This window comes from Sylvia atricapilla, chromosome W (assembly GCF_009819655.1).
Source record: "Sylvia atricapilla isolate bSylAtr1 chromosome W, bSylAtr1.pri, whole genome shotgun sequence".
Lineage (NCBI taxonomy): Eukaryota > Metazoa > Chordata > Aves > Passeriformes > Sylviidae > Sylvia > Sylvia atricapilla.
The window spans coordinates 10624264-10649403 of NC_089173.1; the positions used below are offsets into that span (position 1 = coordinate 10624264).

At 42.9% G+C, this 25140-nt stretch overlaps 1 pseudogene; it reads left to right on the top strand.

Annotated features, from left to right (window-relative positions):
- LOC136373448 (ribosomal biogenesis protein LAS1L-like) overlaps nt 1-25140 on the top strand; it is a 34010-nt pseudogene that overhangs the window by 163 nt on the left and 8707 nt on the right.

The following is a 25140-nucleotide window of genomic DNA, read 5'->3' on the forward strand; positions in this document are numbered from 1 at the left end:
CAGGTGGCCTCGTCTTGCAGGGCTCCTTCTTCGTTGCGGGAGGCTTCGGGCACGTAGCTTATGCCAATAGCACGGTGGCCCCGTGGGAGCAGGGGAGGCAGAAGCCCTGCATGCCCACAACTTCTCGGGCTGATTTCTCGAGGCAGTGAGCATATCCAAGGCCACTAAACTGCCTCTGCTGCATCCGTACACAAGACTCGCCTAGGGAAAGCATCTTGTGTATGTGCTTAGCATATCAGTAAGTACTCATTCAACCTGTGCTTAGGAGTAACGTGTAACCACTCTGTTCCAATAGAAGCCTGGAAAGAGCCTCTGATGCTGTCTCAGCATACCATTTCTTAGGCTGTTATGTACCACAGATCACAAAATGTAGTGGGAAAGTTGCCCTTTTTACAGAGTGAGTATATTTGTGCCTGCTCATCTGGTTTTCTTTTGCTTCCAGGTAGGGTCCACAAATGCCTCTTGCAGTGGACTGCACGTCAGAACTGATTCACTGTAAGGTCCTTGATTCATCTGGCAGATTGAAGTCATATGAGCTCATCCTCTCTTATGGGCTGGTGCTTGTAAGGTAAGGGCTCTCAAGGCTCTTGTGCTTTGAGAGAAAGACCTGGACAGATGTCATTATTCCACTGTCTGAGTTCACTTTGCATCTCTGGGACTACAGGGTTGTACAGCACATGGGAAGTTTGTCTCTAGAGTTCTAAGTTTCTCTGCAGCTCCTGATAGTCATTTATCTTTTCTGTAACCTGCATGCAGATTTGTCAACTTGATCATGTAAAGGAAACAGAAGATGGTCAGCATTCCTCTGAGACAATTAGCCAGAGAGGTAACTGTTTAGTAAGAGTTGCTTGATAATTTACATCTATACAGAAAGCATTACATTAGATATTAACAACACTGAGTGGATGAAATTGTGGGGGGGGTCATTCTTTTGTAACCAAAATAACAGATAAAGATGCTTGTTTATTCCAGCTGCAAAGTTTTAAACAGGTTTATTGCAACTGGATCTAAAACTTTGTTCTTTGAAGTCACAATAAGTGTAACAAAGGCTGATGATCATTAAAGGTTTTTGAATCACATGTGATCAAAAGTCTTGATTTATGTGTATGTAGTCCCACTTGACATACCGTCACACATTTTTCTTTCTTTGCTACTGAGATAGGAAAAAGAGCTAAATCTGTGGTTTATAAATCCTAGTCTTTGACAAGCAAGGCTGTACATAAAAAACACATTTGCAGGTATTTTCATCTTGTGTGTCTTTCTTCAGGTGAGCTTTTCCACTTGTGTGTGGAGGAGGAAAGGTTCACACTAATTGTAGTAGCAGGACTGAGTCCTTTTACTGCCAGCTGCACTGAACATCATACCTGGGACTGAACAAGTTTTGACAGTGAAGGACAGACAATATTTGAGACTCATGTATATGTTTGGGCTCCTGTGTGAGAATGATGAATTGATTTTTATTCTTTTCCTGGGTTTTTGAGAAAAGTTCTGCTTCTCACTTTTTAAAACTGATCAAGCTTAAACGCAAAGGTCTTGCATAGTTAAAGGTAGTTGTCCTCAGGAAAGTTGCAAAAAACTGCATGCAAATTACCATGTAAATTTCAGTATTATATATGATATTATTTGTGTCTTTGATATATAGTTATCCAGAATGTCTCATCCATTTAAATATAGTTTAACTGCTTCTCAGTATCGTTAAATTACATGTAACACCTCTGCCTAAAAAGAAATCTCTTGTTGCGTGTAACACTGAAGAACTTAAACTGTAAAATGCAAGTTTGTATGGATCCTAGGCCACAGTAGGAGTGGCATCAGAGAGCTGGGGGATCTTGGCCCACTCTTGAAGTGGGAAGCAGGGGAGCTACAGTGCAGGAGTAGCCAGGAAGGTGCTGTTCCCACCTGGTAGAGGCGCTCTGCAGATTTGCAGGGCTGCCTGCAGGTGTGACCTCATGCAGTGGGAACAGAGGGGTCATGTGTGTTGGCTGTTGTTGCAGGTGGACATCCCCGTGTGGGTTGTGGACCTCCGTCATGAGCTGACGCACGGGAAGCTGCCACAGTTGGCCCTGTGCTGCAAGGGTGAGTGCCACCAGGGGCTGGCATTGGGAGGGGTGGCCTGAGGCACATTTGGGGTGGCAATGCCAGTGCTGCAGGCCCTGAGGGGAGCACGCCTGCCTCTGTTTTGGGGTGCGGCAGGATGGGCAGTGCATTTGTCCTGGCAGGGAGAGTTGTGATATCAGATGCTGACATGATTTGCCACTGCCCTGTCAGGATAGCTGAGCTGTGTCCAGTGGCTCCAGGTTGTGGTTCCTCACAGGGCAGATGTTCATAGGCTTTCTCCTATCCCTGAAAAAATTACTTGAAACAACACCAGCTGGTTGTAGCAGTTTGATGCTTTTGCTTTTTTACAGCACAGGAAGTTCATCTTGGGGAAATAGGTAAAAGCTTTTCCTGATGGTTTAGTGTTACTTAAGACTTAAAAAATCCCATTTAGGGAGAAATGTGGATACTGCAAGCCTGAAAGAATGACCAGCTCATAGCATTTGAGGAGATTCCTGGGAATTTTGTGCTAAGGCTTGAGAATCCAGTTAAATAATCTTCAGCGTGGTCCTTAGATTGAATTGGGAAAATGCTGATGGAAGTAAAGGCATTTCCTTTCCATTCTATCTAATGTTTTAGATGCTGTGTTAACCATGGTGATACTAAAGTACTGACTCATTTTCTCATTAGAGTGCCGCTGCAGGGACCTAGTTGCTGCTTAAATTTGACCTAGCTTGAGCAAGGTGCAGTGCCATAGCAGTGTCCATTTTTTTTGTGTGTGGTTTTTTTGAGTGTGGTGGGTTTTTGTTTTTTTTTTTTGGGGGGGGGGGGGGAGGGGGGTGTTTTGGTTTGGTTTGGTTTTTTTCCCCAAAAAATGATGGGTAGCTACTATGCCTGTGATACTGGATTGGGTTGTTTTTGTTTTTGTTTTTCCTGGTTTCTTTCTGGAGGTTGGTTTTGGTTTGGTGTTTAGGGGGTTTGTTTGTTTGGATATTTTTAACTTGTTCACATTTTCATTAATGGAGCTTTTTGTGTTTTCAGGGTTCATAACTGGTTAATAGCATTTATTTTCATAATACATGTTAACAATATGCCACCTATTATTTTTTGCCATAGCAAAGAAATCCTCACTGGAAAGGTAATATTTTCTGTTCTCCATTAGGTTGTGATGTTGTGCTGGACTGGCTACAAAAAAAGTATTGGAACCATCAGCTGGGCAATAACTTGTGTGAAGAAGATGAGGATGACGAAGAAGAGCAGGAAGAGGTGGAAGAAAATGCAGAGTTGTACAGTGATGCATGGGAGATTCAAACCCCGCAGCATGAGGCCTGTCAGAAACACAAGGAATTCCAGGTAGGTGTTCCTAGAACAGTAGCAGATACAAGGATTAGATATGCTAGAGAAAGCAGTTTAAATGTGTCATCTTCTAGTGTAAAGATATACCTTCAGCTCAGGTTTTGGGATTCCTCTTTGGGTCTTGGTGGATTCCTGGGGCTGGCTGGCTGGTTTGGTAGTTTTTCTCCAAATTTTTAGCACTTTGGTTTGTGAATAGCTGTAGCGCTGTTGCAATTTATGAAAAATACGAGTATAAGGAATACAAATACGCATCAAAACATAAACTGCATATGGGAACAATTTCTTCCTACACTGATCTTATTAGGAATTTGTTTTTGAGCTGTCTGGGTTTATCCAACTTACTTGTTTTTTGCTACTGTTAGTAATAAAATATGGAAATTGTGGTTCAACCCCACTTGAGAAAATTTATGTTACTGGAAAAGTCTGGGAGTTTTGGGAGTCTTCAGTGTGTTGTCTGAACAGAATTGCTGGCTTCATTTGACCGATGCCTTCCTTGAGTTTAAATTTAGCAAAACTAAGCAGCTTCCTTAGATACAAAATTCCCTTACATAGTTGATCTTCTTCTTAAACAATATATTTATGTTTTTTTCTAGAAAAAGTCAGAGATGTTCTGTTATCTTACAAGAATGAGCAGTTCCGGGTGTGGTAAATGTAATGTATAAATTCGTGTATCAAAGATTTGGTTTATTAAAAGCTACTCCATGGCATCTCTGAGATTCCAAGACCTGTGGTGCAAGCTGTGAAACCACAACATTTGCAACAGAAATTACATAGCCGGACTGGAGATGGCCCATTCATCAGGGATGGGCCTCCACTTCACAGCTGCTTGTCATCTGATATCAATCTTGATAGAGGATCCCGGAGGATGACCAAATCAGCACCCCAAAGACGAGATCCAGGAAGACTATCAACGTCTTTTCATCTACGGGAACCCCTTTCAAGACCTCACTTGGAAGTAAAGAGATACATGAATATTTGCACTTTCAATGGACTTAGCCTCAGGGCAAATAAACTGTACAAAAACTGTACGCCAAGACCCAGTGGTATGTGGTTGAGGTTGGATGGTACCGTTGTTACTGTCACTCTGCCCACCCAGCATTCGATCAATGTTGTCCAATTTTATTGCGGCTTTTAATTGTTTTTTAAATTGTTTTTTTTAAATTTGTTAAATAAATTCTGTTATTTTTAATTGACTTCTCATTTATAAAACGGGTAAGCGCACTCTAATGATCAGCACTTTCATTAATTCTCTTTTCTTTCTTGGGCAATATGTTTTCTTTTCCTTGTTGCTGTAGTTCCTTGCTCAGGTCTGTCTGCTAGTGTTGTCATACATGGCTTCACTACAGAGAACAAAACTTCACTACAGAGAACAAGCAATTTGAGCTGTGACAGTTCCTAATGTGGGCACTTTGTTCAGGTTTATAAAGGAGATCTCTACTTATTGGAGATTCCGAGAAAGGGGAACATTTGTGAACTTTTTCAGATGCTGGTGGTGAAGTACATGTGGCATGTTCATCTTCTTGTCATAGCAATAACGTCTTTGTGTTTGTCGTGGGAGTATATTTTCTGTTAATGCTTGAATTTTTCCTTCACTCAGGTTATGCAGACTATGCCATCTGTTTCAAAGTCTCGAGAGTTGTGGTCTGATTCCTCTCAGAAGTGGACTGGATTTTGGCTCAGATGAAAGACCTGATGCAGGAAAACAGGTATGTCTCTGATAAAGAGCTGAGGTGAAAGGTACAGTGCTGAACTGGGCTGCAGACCTATTAAATTGCCTTTTCATAGTGTCCTGTAGCTGATCATGGAGAAAGCAATTAGTCAATTTCCTCAACATCTTTGAGGACTGAATTGTTGATCTGTGCTAATGAGCAGTGGTCCTTTGTTGGGAAAGATGAGACAGGAAAAGCTTATAGATATGATTGCCTGGCAAGAGATTCTAAAAATATAAAACCTGTGAGTGAAATAGAAATGAAAGCTAGCTTTGAGATGTAGGCATGGCAGGCAGGAAGACAGTGATTAACTGGAGATGGCTTGAGTGATAGCAAACAAAGGGACACCAAAGGACGCAAGGGTGTAGCCCCACGAGGCTATCAGGGAAAAGATAGATAAGAAAGTAGCTGTCAAATTTCATTTATCAGCTGGGAGATAGGATTTTTGGGAGAAAAAGGCAAAACAGGCATAACTTAAATGTAAGAACAGATAGATTTTATTAATACACACTAAAGAAAAAAAAAAAAAAGAGGAAAGAAAAAAAAGGAGACTTGTTGAGACATTCAAACACCTCCCTCCCCACCCCTCCCAATTACTTTTTCACACACTACAGAGAGAAAACTATAATTTTCAGTCCGTTGCCACTATTTAAACACGATTCTACATCACTTTGGGAGAGGATCCTCTCTAGGGTTATGGGGAAACACGCCACCAGAAAAAAAAAAATCGAGTGGCTTTCAGAGATCTGCAATTGCCCGGAATTTTTGCAGATTCTGTGCAGTCTCACCCATATAACAGTTTTCCACACTGTTCATGGGTTTCCACGTGTTTGGGGTATCATTTTAAGAATGCTTTTCTAGTACAAAACAGGGATTCTCTTCCATTTCTAAATTCACTTCTTTCTCAAAAGGAACAGAAACCTCCTTGTTATAAGGGAGGCTGAGAATTAATTCATGCCTATAATAATATTTTATATAAAGTGCTGAAAGTTATACGAAGCACCCCTTTTGTAAAATTCAGACTGCAAACTCAGGGAGAGACTTCATTTGCATTCGAAGGCACAGAGCAAAGTTCAGAACCAAGGTGGTAGACTTCATTTGCACTTGAAGGCACAGGGTGAAATAACATGTTCTTGAAACAAGACAAGAAGCGATCATCATCTGACTACCGCACCCACGCCACCTGGCACCCATGCCACCTGGACCCCCCGTCGGGCCAGAGGGAAGAGACGAAAAGACTTCAGTAAACAACTATGCAATTCAAGAGATAACACCATATCGGGACGGCTGAGGAGATTAACATCCTGGATCTAGCCTGAGGGCACAAAAACTGTATAAAAAATTAAGATCCAGCAGCAGTTTCTCGTGAACAAGAGATGGACTGTTTTACCAGATAGACCGTTAGTCCAACCTTGTCTCACCCGGTGCCGAGTCCCGGGGCTCGACATCTACAACAAACAATTGTATTTTTGGTGGTGGGCTTTTTTATTTCTTTGTAACCAAATTGACTTTAATAAATTTCTTTATATAAAATAATTCAGCTATTTCGCTTACAACAGAATTGGTGACCCCGACGTGATTTCCAGTCTTGGAACAGGAATTCTCTCGGCGTTTTGGGGGGCGCCCCGCTGCTTTTCAAGCGGCCCAAAACAATACGAGAAGCATCTCCGGGAACCAGTTGGAAATCGAGCAAATTCCGATAAAAAGCCACTACCAAAAAAGAGGAAAAGCTAGCTAGCAAAAAGGCTCTCAGGGAACTCACGAAGAACCCAGGATAGGGGTCTCTTCAGGTTGCCGCGGCAAGAATTTGCTCATAAAAATCTGAGTGCACAAAGAATCCACGGAGGAAAAGGAACCGTAAGTACTTTGTGGTTGAGTGGTGTGACCAGGTGTGGGTGTGTATGTGTGAATGAGACGTGATTTATCACGAAGCGAAAGGGACCTGAGGACCGCATTTCCCACCTCCCGCGAGGGACTGGGTCGGGCCAAAGGGAAGTGATTGTGGAGAAAACCTCAGAGCGTGCGGGGGGGGGGGGGGGGTGGGGGGGTGGGGGGGGTTTTGGTGACAAGTGGGCCGAAGGGAAGGGGACGTTCTTTTGAGTTCGGGAACTGGTAAACCTTCGGTGCCTGGACGGGGTTCCGTCAGGACGAGTATTCGTCAAAAAGGGAATTCAGAGAGCCGTATACCAACAGAAAGCCCCCTCAGACGGTCCCTGGCGTTGGGTCAGTGTTTTGGTAAAATTATTAAAATTTGAGGTACCTGTATTATTTCCAGCTCCACATATGCGTAAGTACTGGTAAAATGGGACAGAGGAAAAGCAAAATGCAAAAGAAATCTAATATAGAGTTGAATAAGGGAATCCCAGAGATTCCCCCAGATAGTTCATTAGGGTTAATGTTACAGCACTGGGAAGAGAGCTCTAGGAGGAAGTACAAATCTAAAGAAAGAATGATAAATTTTTGTAAGAAAATCTGGGGTGGCAGAGAAATTGGGAACCATGTGGTTTGGCCCGTGTTCGGGACCTTTGAACAATGGACATGCCAAGCATTAAACACGTATGTCCAGGGCAAAGAACCAAGAAGTCAGGAAGAAAAGGAATATGCAGACCTATGGAGGGAAGTTGAGGTCAGACTGTATCCAGTACAGACCAATAGCCCAGCTAAGGGTTCAAGGGACACATGGGATCCCCTAGACAATTTTCCCCCTCCCTACCTAAGACCCCCGCCCCAACCTCCACAAGCCGGGAATCCCCCAGCCCCTCTTGCACCACCTGACCCACAGCCGCAGCCAGTAGTGGCTTCGGCACCCCCATTGGAGCAAATACCACAAGCGGCTGAAACCTGGCCGCAGGAACCTGCCCCCCCCCCCACGGGGCCTATTGCCGCGCCGATGCCCATCCCCCTTCCCCAGCCGGCTGCGTCCGCGCTGAAGCCGGCAAAAGCACCCACACTAAGCCCCCCCAACTCCGCCAAAACGACACCAGCCCAGCCGGTTAGGAGATCACAAAGGAAATTACACAGTATAGACGAAGAGGAGGGGGAGGATGAGGAGGGACATAAACACGGTATGTTCCCATTAAGGGAGGTACCAAAGGGATGGGAAACATAAGCTATGTAAATGTCCCGTTAAACAACATGGACATTCGAGCATTCAAGAAGGAGATGGGAGGGCTGATGGAGGATCCATGGGGGGTGTCGGATCGGCTGGATGAATTTTTGGAACCAGCATATACTCTTTTGAGGATATAGCTGCGATCCTTAGGATTTTATTCAATCCTGAGGAAAGAGAGATGATAAGACAAGCGGGAATTCGGGAATGGGAACGTAGAAACCCACAGGGACCCCCAGGGGAGGTGAAATGGCCCCGCCTACCCTCTGGGTGGAGTGCTCAGACGGTGGAGGGGAGGCAGAATATGATAGATCTCAGGAACATGGTAATACAAGGGATAAAAGAAGCAGTACCCCGAGGGAAGAATATTAGTAAAATATTAGGAGAATGCCAGCGGAAGGATGAGACCCCCATCGAATGGTTAGAGAGACTTCGGTCAGGTTTAAAAATGTTCTCAGGCACGGACCCTGACTCTCCAACCAGAGAAGTAGTACTCAAGACACAATTCGTGGGGAGGGCCTGGGAAGACATACGGAAAAAAATAGAAAAGATGGAAAATTGGCAGGACAAAGGCTTGCAAGAATTACTGAGAGGCACAGAGAGTGTATATGAGACGGGAAGAAGAGCAACAGGTTGTGCAAGCGAAAATTGTCGTTGCAGCAGTGAGGGAAGCTCAAAAACGGGAACCTCAGACAGAAGGGAGGGGGAAGGGAAGGATTAACACTCAGAAACCACAGTCTATGCCTCCAAGGAGGGAGGTGGGGAAACAAAGAGACCCGTTCTTGTCACTATTGCGACAAGAAGGGACACCTTAAAAAAGACTGTTTGAAAAAGAAAAAAGATGAAGATATGTTCAAGGAAGACTAGGGGTGTCAGGGGCTCTATTTTTTAGGGTCCCACTCCATTAAGGAGCCCTTGATAACCCTGGGGGTGGGGCCAAGAAGGGAAAGTTATGTTTGTTTAATTGATTCTGGGGCAGAAAGAAGTACTTTCTGAAAATTGCCGGCAGGGTGCACTAAAAGTAGAGAAACAGTGTTTGTCATCGGCGCAAAGGGCGAACCGTTCAAGGTTCCTGTAATCAAAGATGTAGAAATAGAATCAGAAAGTAAGATCTGTCTTGGGAACATGCTTTTAGTGGAAGAAGCTGAACATAATTTGCTGGGGAGGGATTTGATGGTGGCTTTAGGAATAAATCTGGTGGTGGAAAATTCGCAGCTAGTGGTTAGTTTGTACCAGTTAACTTCAGTAGATGAGGAAAGAATAATACCAGAAGTATGGCATAAGGAAGGGGAGTCAGGAAGACTCTCAATGGAACCTATTAGGGTGGAGTTGGAGAACCCGGAGTGCCCGGTGAGAGTAAAACAATATCCAATCCCCCTCGAAGGTAGGCTCGGGTTGAAACCCATAATAGATGACTTGATAAAGAGAAAGATCTTAGAACCATGCATGTCCAGCTATAACACCCCCATCCTGGCAGTGAAGAAATCAGATAACAGCTATAGATTAGTACAAGACTTGCAGGAGTTAAACAAGAAAACCAAGACAAAATTCCCGGTGGTAGCAAATCCTTACACATTACTGAATAGAATTTCACCCGAGGATGTATATTACAGTGTTTTGGATCTTAAGGACGCGTTTTGGACTTGCCCATTATCCGAGGAAAGTAAGGATTATTTTGCTTTTACATGGGAAGATCCGATCACGGGTAGAAATACCCAGCTAAGGTGGAACTCGCTTCCACAGGGCTTTGTAGACTCACCCAATCTCTTCGGAACGGCACTGGAAAAGTTACTGAGTGAATTCTGCCAGAAGAAGGGGTAAAGTTGTTACAATATGTTGATGACCTATTGATAGCTGGTCCTGAGGAGGAGCAAGTTAGAAATTGCTCTATAAGATTGCTAAATTTCTTAGGAGAAAAAGGTTTAAAAGTCTCAAAATCTAAATTACAATTCACTGAGCCTGAGGTGAAATACTTAGGCCACTGGATTTCAAAGGGGAAAAAGAAATTAGACCCAGAGAGAGTCATGGGGATCGTTTCCATGCCCTCCCCAAAGACAAAGAGGGAGATCAGGCAGCTTTTAGGACTGTTAGGCTATTGTAGACACTGGATTGAGTGATATAGTGAGAAGGTGAAGTTTCTGTAGGAGAAACTGACCATGAATAAAGTAAAGTGGGTGGAACAGGAGGAGCAGAGACTCAAAGAGGTAAAAAGACTTGTTAATTACAGCGCCGGTGCTGAGCCTACCAGACATCAGGAAGCCTTTTCAATTGTTTGTAGAAGTCAGCAACCACACTGCATATGGGGTTATGACTCAGGAATGGGCAGGCAGCAAAAAACCTGTGAGTTATGTTTCTAAGATTCTTGACCCTGTAAGTAAAGGGTGGCCCAGCTGTTTGCAAGCAATTGTGGCAGTAGCTTTGTTGGTAGAAGAAGCTAAGAAAGTTACATTTGGTGCCCCCTTGGTAGTATTTACCACACATAATGTTAGAAATATACTACAGCAAAAAGCAGACAAATGGCTAACGGATGCTCGTCTATTAAAATACGAGGCCATACTAATACATTCCCCCGAACTGGAGCTACGAACCACCTCAGCGGTGAATCCAGCTCAATTTCTATAAGGAGAAACCTCAGAAATCCCCAACCATGATTGTGTTGAAATGGTGGAACTGCAGACAAAGATAAGGTCGGATTTGGAGGAAGAAGAGTTAGAGGGTGGCGAGAAGTGGTTCGTGGATGGGTCAGCAAGAGTGATAGATGGAAAGAGAAAGTCGGGATATGCTATAGTGGATGGGAACTCAAAGGAAGTAGTAGAGTCTGGCCCTTTAAGTGCTGGATGGTCTGCACAGGCATGTGAACTGTATGCGGTTTTAAGGGCTCTGAAAAGATTGAAGGGTAAGAAAGGAACGATTGTCACTGATTCTCGATATGCTTATGGTGTGGTGCACACTTTTGGGAAGATTTGGGAAGAGAGAGGCTTGATTAGTACGAAAGGACGAAACCTTGTCCATGAGGAATTAATCAAACAAATATTGGAAGCTGTGAGAGGACCAACAGAGATAGCTGTCGTCTATGTGAAGGGACACCGAACAGGTATGCAGTTCAGAGTCAGGGGAAACAATCTAGCAGATACTGAGGCAAAAAGAGCAGCATTGATGGTGGTAAGTACCCCAGAGGTTCAAACAGAGGGGAGTACAGAATACCCATTTTGCTTAACAGAGCAGGAAATTGAAACATATAAAAGAATGGGGGGAGAAATGATAGATGGGAAATGGAGATTACCCGATGGAAGGGAAATTATATCCAAAGAATATGCCAGAAAAATTTTAAGACATCTGCATCAGCAAACACACTGGGGAACTCAAGCTTTGGTAGACCAAGTCCTGAAATTCTTTGGATGCAAAGGGATCTATGAATTAGCAAAACAAGAGGTAACAGGATGCATGACTTGTCAGAAGGTAAACAGAGCAAACATTAGAAAGGCCACTAGGGGGGGCCGCCCGATTGCTTATCGACCATTTGAAAAGGTACAAGTGGATTTTACAGAATTACCTAAGGTAGGGCGATATAAGTATCTATTGGTCCTTGTGGATCAAATGACACATTGGGTGGAGGCATTCCCCAGTGCCAGAGCCACTGCCCAAACTGTTGCAAAAGTTTTGTTAAATGACATCATACCCCGATATGGGGTCATAAGTCACATAGACTCAGATCAGGGGACACATTTCACGTCCAAAATTATAAAATTACTAACAGAGGCCCTAGGTATAAGGTGGATGTATCACACCCCGTGGCACCCTCAGAGTTCAGGAAGGGTGGAGAGGATGAATCAAACATTAAAAGCACAATTATCTAAATTAATGATTGAAACAAAAATGTCATGGACCAAATGTCTTCCCCTTGCCCTCCTCAACATTAGAACTATGCCTAATTCAGACACTGGACTCTCACCTTTTGAAATGTTGTATGGGATGCCTTACACTCATGGAATTCCAGTAGGGCATCCAAGAGTAGAAGATAAACAATTACAGCCATATCTGATAGCAATTAATAGGAATATACAGGAATTTAGGAAGCTTGGGCTAACCACACAGAACGCACCTTTAGGTTTTGCCATTCATAAAATACATCCTGGAGATAGTGTGTTGATAAAAACATGGAAAGAGGCCCCACTCACACCACACTGGGAGGGTCCTTTTCTTGTTCTCTTGACTACAGATACCACAGTGAGGACAGCAGAACGCGGCTGGACACACGCATCCAGAGTGAAGAAGGTCACCACGGAGAAGAAAAACCCAGAGTGGAGCATGGTCTCCCCACTGGGAGACTTGAAATTATGTCTACAAAGGAGCAACCCATGCCAAGAGGAAACCGAGTGAGATGTACTAAAGCTGAGTGCCCGTGTTTCCCGTTCATTGAATTCAAATGCAGTCTCTGTAACGAGGTTTGGGTAGCTCATTGTAAAAGGGGATTTAAACCTAAAGAATTGTGCACTAGGTGTCTAGAGGAGGAGCAGACCCTGACCACTCGTTTCCTAAATATCTCTGTTGAACTTGATCTGATTAGGATTCCCTCTAGGACCTGGTATTTGCTGAAGTGGAATGGGCTGAGAGGAAAATTAAACACACAGGCAGAACCCCTGAGAATTGAGTGCCGAACTCTGAGCAAGACCCCCTGCAATGCAGATACGGTCAAGCCTGCCCGCTGGGAAGCCTTTAAGAGGCGATATGCAGCCAGGGTCCAGCACGGGGCCCCTGAAGATGACTCCTGCTGCACAGAAGATGGATTACCACGCTGCTGGCTGCACACCAGCAGGCGTAGGCAGAGGCAGAGGAGTGTACCGGTGGGGAATCCTGATGACCCTGTGGCTAGCTTCACTCCTGACAGTGGCATGGTTCTCGGGGAAGCAGTACCAGATGCTTCTGCAAGGCCCGATCAACAGCTGCGGTGAATGCAGGATAAGATCAGGCCAAGCAGGCTGTGAAGGGAAGCAGGTGGGATTCTGCAGGAGAGGTGGCACACTATATGGGATCTGCAGGGAAGGGGAAAAATATGTGTGTTTGGACATAAATAGAGATGATGAAAACGAGAGGTCAGGTCAACTCCCACCAAAGGACGAGAGAAAGCACAGCAGACAGAGGAGAAATATCAGATTAGATATTCCAATCTGTGATCAGTGTAACCGCACTCTTTGGTTAGGAAGGAAAAAAGAATCGATTTTCATAGCATATTTTACTGTGAACCACTTGTGTTATAATAGTGAACAATTGGGAATGTGTAAAATAGGAGGAAAGACATATTGGGTGGGCAAGAATCTAAAATATGATGGGAAATCGGTACAGAGGGATAATCAAATAATATTCAATAACGAACAAGATTGCTCACAATTAGATAAAACATTTTGCTTTTCATGAAACAGGGAAGGTATGGAGCCTGAAGTAAAAATTCATGAAATCTCTCAAGAACTAAAAAGGCAGGAGGCAGAAACTAGAAAAAGGAGAATAGAACAGGATAGACTTAAGTCATTAAGTGAACAATACGAGCAACTGGAAAGACAATATGGGGAATCGGGATCACTCATTTCTAACAGGAATTTATTTTTAGATCTTATGCAAGAGATTGCCTCTGAATTAGGTCTAATTAATTGTTGGATTTGTGGGGGATTGAATTCTGCTGAAATGTGGCCCTGGAAAGGTGAAAATTTATCTCCAGAGCAATTATTGGAGTGGAATAAATCAGAGATTTCAAAAAACATATTGCGACCCGAAGGGTGGATAATTGACCACCAGATAATTGGAACTTTTTGTATCAGCAGGGAGGGGAGGGAATTCAATGAGGTTGTAGGATATACCCCGTGTATATCCACATTAGCTGTGAATTCAGAGAAACAGGAAAGAAAATGGCAACCTGAACCTCCGATGGGATACTGGGACAAGAAAAAAACTGATCGCTGCAATTGGTCTGAGAAAATTGCTTTATGTTGGCACAAATATTCTGGAGCTAACCCTTTCCAGTCTGTAGAAAACACAGCTCATTACTGGGAAACGCCAGAAATGACACATGAGACCTGGAGATCTCCCAGTGGGATATATTGGATCTGTGGGGAAAAAGCATACAGTGAACTACCGGGGAAATGGAAAGGTTCATGCACTCTAGGTATGATCCGCCCTTCCTTCTTCACACTCCCCAGGGCCGAGGCTAATATGCTCGGGGCCTCATTATATGAGACTTTAAGTCGAGAAAAAAGAGAAGTAAATTCGGGCCTCCCAATGGCAGGAGGAAATCATAAAATGGGGAGAGGAGGAGTGGCCAGCAGAGCGTATAATAGCATATTATGGCCCGGCAACCTGGGCACAAGATGGGAGTTGGGGCTATAGGACCCCAATTTACTTGCTAAACAGGCTAATCAGACTGCAAGCAGTGGTAGAGGTTGTGTCTAATCACACCTCTGATGCATTGGAGCTGTTAGCCAAGCAACACTCCCAAATGAGAGCCTTTGTGTACCAAAACCGAATAGCATTGGATTACTTACTGGCTGAAGAGGGAGGGGTGTGTGGAAAGTTCAATGACTCTGAATGTTGTGTGGAGATAGATGATTACGGAGAAACGATCAAAAACCTGGCATCAGAAATAAAAAGGGTAGCTCATGTACCAGTACAGAGATGGAATTCAATCCTCCAGACTTCTTGGTGGGACAATTTGTTTAATGGGGCATGGTGGAAAAAACTGATTTTTTTCATACTTTGTTCTCTAGCAGGTATCATGTTCTTGCCTTGTCTCATCCCATGTTTCATTCGTCTAATACACTCTGTGGTTCAAGGCATGCAAATCGCAGCGATGCCTACGGACCCCGAATTGGCCACAGGCAAAAGCAACAAAATATCAAAAATCATGAAACTAAAAGAACAGACAGAAGAAAGTGAAGTCGCAAAAATATTGGCAAGATTTGAAAACCAGGTAAAGAAAACTTCCTATGAGGGGAATTACATCCCTCCACAGGAAGCCTGGGATGACTACAAGGAGGAATTTTAAAAAGAGAGATTCTTAAGTAGAGCATGAATTAAATTTCTAAAACATACATGGTGGGTTATTCTGTTATATGGGAGGCTGAGAATTAATTCATGCCTATAATAATATTTTATATAAAGTGCTGAAAGTTATATGAAGCACCCCTTTTGTAAAATTCAGACTGCAAACTCAGGGAGAGACTTCATTTGCATTCGAAGGCACAGAGCAAAGTTCAGAACCAAGGTGGTAGACTTCATTTGCACTTGAAGGCACAGGGTGAAATAACATGTTCTTGAAACAAGACAAGAAGCGATCATCATCTGACTACCGCACCCACGCCACCTGGCACCCATGCCACCTGGACCCCCCGTCGGGCCAGAGGGAAGAGACGAAAAGACTTCAGTAAACAACTATGCAATTCAAGAGATAACACCATATCGGGACGGCTGAGGAGATTTACATCCTGGATCTAGCCTGAGGGCACAAAAACTGTATAAAAAATTAAGATCCAGCAGCAGTTTCTCGTGAACAAGAGATGGACTGTTTTACCAGATAGACCGTTAGTCCAACCTTATCTCACCAGGTGCCGAGTGTTGCAGAATATTTGAAAATGAGGTGTGAGCAATTTCAGACTGGGCCCTTGGCCTGCAGAATCTGTGGGCCTCTGTGACGCAGTGGAAATTAAGTTGTGGCGCAGCAAAAATTTCACCCCTCTCTCTTAAGGTATTCCGGGTTCTAACAGGTGTTCATATGCAGTTTTATAGTGTTCATACGGAAGCCTCCTTAAGGCAGCAGATGTGTACATTTTTTAAGTGCCTTGTAATGTCAATAAAGTCACAAGAGAATAAATATGAAGAGACAAACAATAAACGTCAGTGCGACATGAAACACGGTCTTGGTGTGAGTGTCGTACTCAGCCCAACCTCAAAGAAGGGTCCCCAACTTTTGCCGAGTCCCGGGGCTCGACATCTACAACAAACAATTGTATTTTTGGTGGTGGGCTTTTTTATTTCTTTGTAACCAAATTGACTTTAATAAATTTCTTTATATAAAATAATTTGGCTATTTCGCTTATAACATCCTTATTCTTTCCCAGGAGCCGGGGACATATTCTAATCAAAATTCTTAATTAAAACCCATGTATATCAATACACACAACCCTTTAGCTACAACTTGCATTCCCCCAAGCAACATTAGGATATTGCAAAAAACAGTTCATTTTTCCATAATTCACATCTAGAGAAGTCTGGTCAGAAATGTCTACTTCCTCTATCCCATCTTCAAAATAGTCTTTCTCAGTTCTTTTACTGACTTTTTCTCAATGCTTTCTCTCTCTACATTTCAAATGTCTTCCACGGAGGAGGGAAAAGAGTTAAAGTCTTTGCTCAGAGTTTTTCTTCTTCAGCAGACTCAAAGCCACAGATGATGGTCAGGAGAGAGAAAGGGAGAGCGCAGGCTCAAGAACATTGATAGACGAAATCTCCTCCACCCCTGGTGAGACTTCAAGCGACCCAAACTCCGATCAGCTTCCTGGGGCTCTGGATAAAAGTTCTTAAAAGTCTCTCCTCCTTCAGACCAGTGGCTCTGGCAACCAAGGCCCAGAGCACGGCTACCGTGGTCCTGGCACAGGGCCAGACCGCTGGTCTGCAGTCCTCCTCCTCTCCCCCATCAGAGGAGCCGGGGGGCGGGGGGGGGGGGGGGCAGCCAGCCCTGGCCGCTGTCCCACAGGCAGGGCTCCCTGAGGCCCGGCAGGCCTGGCCCCGGGGGGACCAGCCCGACCCCGTCCGTCCACGAGGTGATGTTACCTTCTCAATGACCGGAAAAGGAAAGAGCCTGAGTCACCTGAAAGATTGTAATTTAAGGCTGTGTTTCCAGAGGCGTAGAAACACTCCCATTCGTCAGCCAACCTGTCAATCACAATCCATTCTAAACCACCATAAGAGTTTAGAATACAGAATGATATGGTAATATAGCAGTTCTCATAGGCTGCATGCAAAGTTTGTAGGTTTTGTATCTCATGCCGGTTGGCCACTGTAAATTAGAATATTCAACACAAAAGGAGATATAATGTATTGTAACAAGGACCTCTCTTTCTTACCCTTGTGCTCTTACCTCTTGCCCCTTGCTCTCTCCCCCTCTCTCTCTCTCTCTTTGGGGCACCCCTTCAGCCGAGGCTGGTGGCTGAAGGCAAAGCCCTTTTACCCACGACCCATGCAATAAAACCACATGTTCCTAGAGTGTCTCAGGTCTGCAGAGTTCCCTCTCCCTGCCTTCAATGGATGCTCCTGCAGTCCTTGTGCCAGATGGTCTCCAAGGTGTTGTCCCAGAATTAGAGATGCTGGCCCCAAGGCATGTACCATTTTCATTGTCTTCAAAAGCTCCCAACAACCCTGTAGATATTTTGATTTCACAGTAACCTTTAGAATTCTTAAAAATTGCAGGGCAATACTTGGCATTTTCTGTATTTTTTATCTTTCTATTACTACAGAGCCTCTAGGACCTAGTGTGTTGAGACTTCCTTATTACCATATAAATTTGTATGGAGATCTTGACCAGCTTTGAGAAATCTAATCAGTGTAACTGCAGAGGGGAGAGAGTATCATGTTACAGATAAGAGCTATAACTCCTGGTATTTTGAATATAAATATATTTGCTGTACAACAACAGCATTACCAGATCTCTTGTTCGAACAAAAAATTCTCCATTCCCTCCTCACAGTTCCAGGTATTTGGCAGTCAAACTTGTTTCAGAACTGGTGCAAGTGGTGTTTTGATACATAAAGGAATAAGTGGCAGTAATAAGCCTCTCTGCTCTAGGGAGACAGTGTTTGAAGCTCTTCTCAGTGATGGCTTTCTCATCCCAAAGATGGATTGTCTGAAGTTGCTAAATATAAAGTATGAAGGTGAGTGTTTTATGCATCACCCAAGTAGAAAATGCATAGCTAGTGTTATGACCTAATCTGTTCTTTTTTTCTCATTATATTGAAATCTGTAATTGGCTGCATATTTTTTGTATACCTGGGTCCTTAAACATCTTTTGCCCTGTTCTCCAGAACCTCTTATGGCCATGCTTAGCTATTGCTTTTGCATAAATTTCTTGGGATGGAAGGATAGCTCTTCAGCACTGAATATTTAGCCAAAACATCTTTCAAAGCTTGCATCTCTACCCTTTTCTGCAGTAGTTGCTGATTTCAGGAACTCACACTAGTTTCTCTTCTACGCTGAAGATTTGAAGAAAATCAAAATGCATGGGTTTTTTTGAGCCTCATTCACCAGCTGCATCTTAGTTCCAAGCTGCTGCCCATATTCGTGGAGTTACATTTATTGTTTGCAAGAGAACTAAGCACCTAGAGGGAATGAAAATAAATAAATTCCCTATTTCACAGCCAAAGAACTTTCCAAGAAAGATTCTCAAAGAAAATTCAAAGAATTTTCCAAGAAAAACTTCCATGACTATATAACAGAAGAAAAACTTAAAAGCTTTTTGATTTTATGTTGCTTTGCTCAATGAAACTTCTATTTGCAGTATATTTTTTAGATAGAATAGCTCTTAATTATGTGTGAAATAAGCTGAAACTGGAAAGGGGTTAGCAAAACAGGTAGATCTTCCTGTGTTAATAATTTTCTTGTGCTAATTATCAAATTACTACTTATTTTACTTGCGTAGCATAAGAAAGATTAGTTTCAAGTTCAGTGAGGACCTCAGGAAATATCCTGGAATCAGTGATATCAGTGATCTGAGAACAAACCTCTTTAGTTTGGAGCAAGTGTCACACCTGTATTTCATAAAAAAATTACAAAACACCAATATCTGGCTTCTCTCTTTTGATTTTTTTTTTTTTTATCGCAGCAAATAAAGAGGTATGGCAATTCAAAATTCCCCTGACATTTTACTGCTTTTGGCAGCCTTTGCTGTCAGGCCTCCTTTCACGAAGTTTTACACAGATCCTAATAGAGAAAATGTTTAGAGTTGAAGGAATGTTCTGACTCTTCAGAACTCCGGCCTCAGTTCTTGATCAACTGGATTTCTCAGTTGCTGACTGGCATTGCCAAAGTAAATGCTGGTGAGTGTGTCTGGAATTTCTGTGTTTAAAAGAGCATAAGAGTTTCTTCTGTACTAGTGTAAAACTATACTAGTAAAGTGGTGGGACCTTTATACATAAAGTGCAGTAGCCTAATTAGTACATTTTATCATGTGAACAGAAAGCTTTTATTGTTGCCTTTCTTAGACTTTTCAACCTGCAGCTTGTGCATGTCATGTATTTCTTACCAAAAAATTGAAATTGTTATTGATAAGTTTGCTGCAGCCTCCTCAAGATAGGAAAAGCAAATCTCTCACAGGAAAGATCAGGCCATTAAGTGCTAATTTCTCTAGATATCAATACTTGTAGGAAATAAGATCCTTATATGCTATCTGCTGCTGTTTTATGTGGTATGTTATGAGATCCCTGTTCCCAGTTCTTTTCTCCCTTAACAGAAGCCTGCCTTTATAAGATACTAAATAGTGTTGCTATCCTTTATTGATTCTTTCACAGGATTTTTGCCTTCTAAACTTACACACAAGTAATAAGTAATATTTTGTTTTCAGTTCCTGACTCTTTAGAACTGTTAAAATTGGCAGACTGTATGTTGTATTCCTGAGATGGGCACTGAAGTGCCTTAATTATTCAGTGTCACATGTTTCTGCTGACAGGATTTTTATACTGTGACAGTGCATCCTTGCAGAGGTTTGTACCCCTTAATTTTGGTGCCTCTTCTGTCCTCTCCTGGTCTGGCTCAGACTGCACAAAGATTTTGGCAGTCTCTTAGGCAGTCATAGGTTAAGATTTGGTGCTTTCAGTCAGTGCTGAGCATATCTATGATGTACCAAGATCCCTGAATGCTGCTAATTCCCAGCTGTTCAATCTACTGTTTGCAGAGCTATCTGGAACGATACTGGATCCCAGATATGTTATGCTGCATTTATTTGGGATAATACTGTTCAAACACATCTTGTGGCTTTCTTGTCTGGGGTGACGTGCACAGGGCCAGCTTGGGAATGTCTGCACTGCTTTGTGGGCAGGTCTGGTGGAGCTGTCCATGCATTGTCAAGTCCTTTATAACAACCTTGATGTATTTGGTCAGTACATCTGGTCATGCACTTGGGTTAAAATGACAGCTTATTTGAGGATGTGTTCCAGTAAAAATGCAGAGGGATGAAGGGCATATTTTTGATGAGTTTTGAGCACCCTGTTGTTTTCATTATCTTCTTTGAAAGGAAGAAAAGACAACAGTGTAACAAGCAGGTGTTCTGTGAAGGAGCTGTTCCTCCATAAAGTTCCTTTGCAGTGGATAAGACTGACTGACAGTTGCTTGCAAGCTCCCTGCTGGGCAACCCCACATCTTCTTCAGCTGTAAGTTTGATGCTGTGACCTAGAAAAGAAACAGGTAACAGTGCTGTGATTACACACAAGGAGAAGAAGGAAAAGAATTTTAAAGGATTGCACCTTCAAAATGAAAGCAGAGGTTATCTGGGGTGGTATTTAAAGAAGTAACCTGTTCAGAAGCAAAGTGACTTGGTAGAGATGTGACCTTATTCAGGTGAAAGGAATTTACCACAGCTCCTAACTTCTATACATGAAAACAGCAAAGCAGTAATTCAGTTAGAAGTATCCCAAGTCCTTAATTTTAATCACAAAGACGGAGTATTCCAGCATCCACTGACCAAGAAATAATCAGATTTTGCCTGTTAGATGAGCTGTGTGAGCCAGCTGTCCTGGAGAAAACAAACACTTAAAAGCCAAAAAGACTCCAGATGAAGATTTATCAACCCTTTTAAGACTTTTCCACTGCCCTTTTTCCTTTCTAGGATCCTCACAATCATGAAACCTTGCTTGACACGTTCTTCTCGGAAGAACCTTCTCTATCTTGCTTCCATTTACACAGAAGGAGGTGCCCCGTTGTCCAGTCCAGGCCTCTCTTCGGATGGCAGTGAACAGCCAATTTATACTATAGAGAGCTTACAGTGGAGAGCCAGGCAAGAAAATCAGGTTAAAAATCAAGGGCAGACTGTAGAGAAACAAGATGTGCCAGAGAGAGACAGTGGTGTAAAGGAAGTGAAGGGGAGGAAGAAGAGTATCGGCGATTGATGGAGAGACGGGAAGACTGATTCATGATCAGAATTCAATTTTTACTCAGTTTTTCCAAGTCTTATATACCATTTCAGTGAGGTTAATAATTTCTACTACAATAATTAGGTTAAAAGATCATACAAGCAACTTATGCATTTTACAACATCTTTATCATAGGGGGTTGATTGAATCTTTTCTCTTAAGCAGGTTTTAATCCCATCTTCTCATAAGCTCAAAGTTCTGTTTGTCCTTGCCACGGCATCCTAGTCACCTGACTAGTTATGCTAATTAAGTTTGTCTTACTCTCAGACTTGTGTATTCCCACATCTCCCCCTTCTATATTAACCAAAAACATTTATTTAACAGCCTTATTAATAAGTCTCTGCACACACTGAAGCAAGCAAGGTATCATAACTAACATAATTACTATTAAAATCATAATATGCATTCCTATTCTAAGAAAATCTTTTAGCCAAGGTGTCAAACCCCAGCCACTAAACAAGTTAGCCAAGATCCAGATTCTACCTTTAGTTTAAACACACTATCCTTCAGCAGCTGAATGCTTTTATGGATAGATTCTGAGCGTTCAGAAAGATTCATACAACACATTCCATTGAAATCCTCACATCCATGGCCTTGAGCAAGGAGGAGAAAATCGATAGCGGCCCGGTTTTGTAAACTGGCATGCCTTATACTGTCAACATCTGTTAATATATTTGATAAAACAGAGCTGGTGGCATTCATCTGTTTTGCCAGCCAGCAGGCTACCTTATTTAATTGACTTAAGGCCTTTTTTGCAGCCAGTCTTGGCAAAAGCAAAGAGGCCCAGTTCATCTGGGTCACAGACCACAAAGACAATTCATCATCACAGTATTCATCAAATGCATGCAAGCTGCGCCTTATTTTGTGGGGATACTTGTGCTGTAAAATCATGGATGCATTAGGTGTCAGCACAGTCAGTTGTCCCAAACTACAGGGACCTCCCTTTATGTGTGAAGGGATTGCTGCCCAGGCCCAATCTCCACATACCAGGAACATTCCCAGCGGCAGCCACAGGGGGGCGTTACTGGACTTAGAAGGGCTGCTAGAAGTATAATTACACCAAGAGGTCTGATTCCTATACACAGGGTGATAGGCAGAAACATCCCAAGCTTTAGACTGATTTTTTCCTGTGTAATCAAAATTGACACAAAAATTCATTTTTACAGAACCCAGGAGTTCTAATTCTTGTGGCTCCAAGGGTGTTACAGGAAGGTAAGAAGTCCACTGATCCCATGTATTAACAGGATTTGAGCTTTGTACAATGCTTTTAGTAGCTACTGGTATTGGCCAGCCATCTAATGGCAAGCCAACTAAACTGGTTGAAAATGGATTTTCTGGGGATGCAGTAGCTAGGCATAAGGTTTCTTGTTTGGTTGCATTAGCCAGGGTTACCCAAACATTCATTTTGGGTTGATAAACAGGCTGTGCTGTGCTACCATGGGCAAGCAATGCTAATAAGCATAGCATCTGATTCAATCTCATGGTGTTTTGCTTGTTTTGATCTATGTTGTGGAGAGAAAAAGATTCCTTTTAGTGTATTTCCTTTTTAAAAGATCAGTCAAACATAAGGCACTCACTTAATTGTTTTGTCTGCATTCCAGTTTGCAAATATGGCTATTTTCTGATTTCCTCAGTACTTGCCTCCTGAGAGTAAGGAGGTAAGGACTATGCTTTTCTTGTGCCCTGCTATAATTAAAATTTCAATGGCTGTTTACCTGAATTACACAAAAAGGACTCTGTAATATCTCTAGTTTTCGCACCCTTTATACTGACACAAACCTCAAAGTTCACAGTTTCCTAGATAGGACAAGAGAACATCTGCTGCAGTCCGGGTGGGGTTCCTCCTCTTCCTCCTCTCCTGTGGACTCGGTGGTGTCAGCTGCCGGTAGAGGTTCTCAGAAAGGCTTCACGTTCTTTGCAGGAATCCAGGGAGGTCCTCTTTCTGAGGAGATAGAAGCAAAGCCCCTCCCCCAAGTGATCAAGGGCCCAGGATTTTACCAGATTCTGGGTCACGGATCAGTACTGGTGGTTTTTCCTTGCAGGAAAGTGATGTGGATGATGCAAAATGCCTAGTCATGGAGGGATTCAAGTTTGTCATTGAACAGTTTAAGAAATTAAAAACGTATAGAACTTTGCATAGCCTTTCAGCGGGGGTGTCTCCAGCTCCCCCCTTTCATTGTACCAGAAGGCATTTGAGGGTGCCATGGGCACGCTCTATAATGGACTGTCCTGTGGGTGAGTGTGGTATGCCTCTTTTGTGGGTGATACCCCATAAAGAGAAAAAATCTGCAACTCTATGGGAAATGTAGGCAGGTCCATTGTCTGTCTTAATCTGTTGGAGGATTCCTAGTGTGGCAAAGGCAGCAGCGAAGTGACGACAGACATCCTTCACTGTCTCTCCTGTGTGAGCTGAAGCAAACAGAGCACCAGAATATGTGTCAGTGGAAGCATGCACAAATTTCAAGCGGCCGAATTCAGGAAAGTGTGTTACATCTGTTTGCCAAATCTGTAGGCTTTGTAAACGTCTTGGGTTGACTCATGTGTTTACATTAGAAAGGGTGCAACGCTGACAGTCGGGACATGTGGCGATGATACTAGAAGCCTGAGCTGGAGTTAAATCAACAAGTCTTATTAAGGCTCCAGTATTCTGATGAAAGAAGGCATGACTCAGCCTTGCTTGCTCTATTTTGTTTGGTAAAACATACCGCACTGGTAAAGCTAGCAAGTCTGCTTGGGCATTACCTTCAGTGAGATAACCTGGGAGGTTGGAATGTGACCTAATATACATAACAAAGTAAGGAGCTGTCCTCTTGTCTAACAGAGTAACCAGCAGTTTCAACCAGGAAAAAAGAGTGTCATTTTTAACATTTTTCAAAACAGAATTCTCTGCTCTTTGAACAATATGTGAAACATATGCGGAGTCAGTAAACAGATTAAAAGGTCTACTGAACTTCTGAAACACTCTGACCACAGCGGCTAATTCCACTATTTGTGGAGACCCTTCAACAACAGCAATATCAGATTGCCAGGTTCCAGTTTCAGAATCTTTCCATACAATCACTGATTTATGGGTTTCCCCAGAAACATCTGTGAATATTGTCATAGCTCGCAAAGGATTCTCACTTCTCTTTGGCTTAGGGAGTAAGTTAAAAGAAGAACTTAACAATTTGTGTTTAGGTGGATGGATAGATATCTGTCCTGGGTAATCTGCTAAAGCAATTTGCAATTTTTCAGACATCTGCAGCAACCAATTCAAATAAAACATAGTGAGAGGCAGAAAGATACAATCAAACTCTTTCCCAGCCAAGGAGGTCAGCCTTTGACGAGCCTTGATAATCAACATGGCTATAAGTTCATCCTGCATGGAAATAGTCTTGGGCATGTTATTAGGCAAAAAGACCCATTCGATGATTAGTAAAGGGTCTGCTTTTTCTGAATCCCACTGAAATATTAAAGCATGGGGTTGCTTGCTGGGGTTCAGAACGATTAACCACAATGGTAATTCAGGAGCCCAACGGGCTGATTGTCTCTGAGAGATAGCATCAGCCACTTTCTGAAGCACAATATGCGCTTCTTTGTTTAAATGCCTAGGTGATAAAAGGTCGGGTTCTCCCCTCAAGAGGGCAAACAATGGCTCTAAATCTGCATTTGAAATCCCAAGCAGAGGACGAACTCAATTTATCGTTCCCAGCAGTTTCTGTGCTTCATGTAAAGTTTTGATTTCAGTTGAAATTTGCAAGGGTTGTGCCAAAATAGAATGCATGCTTAT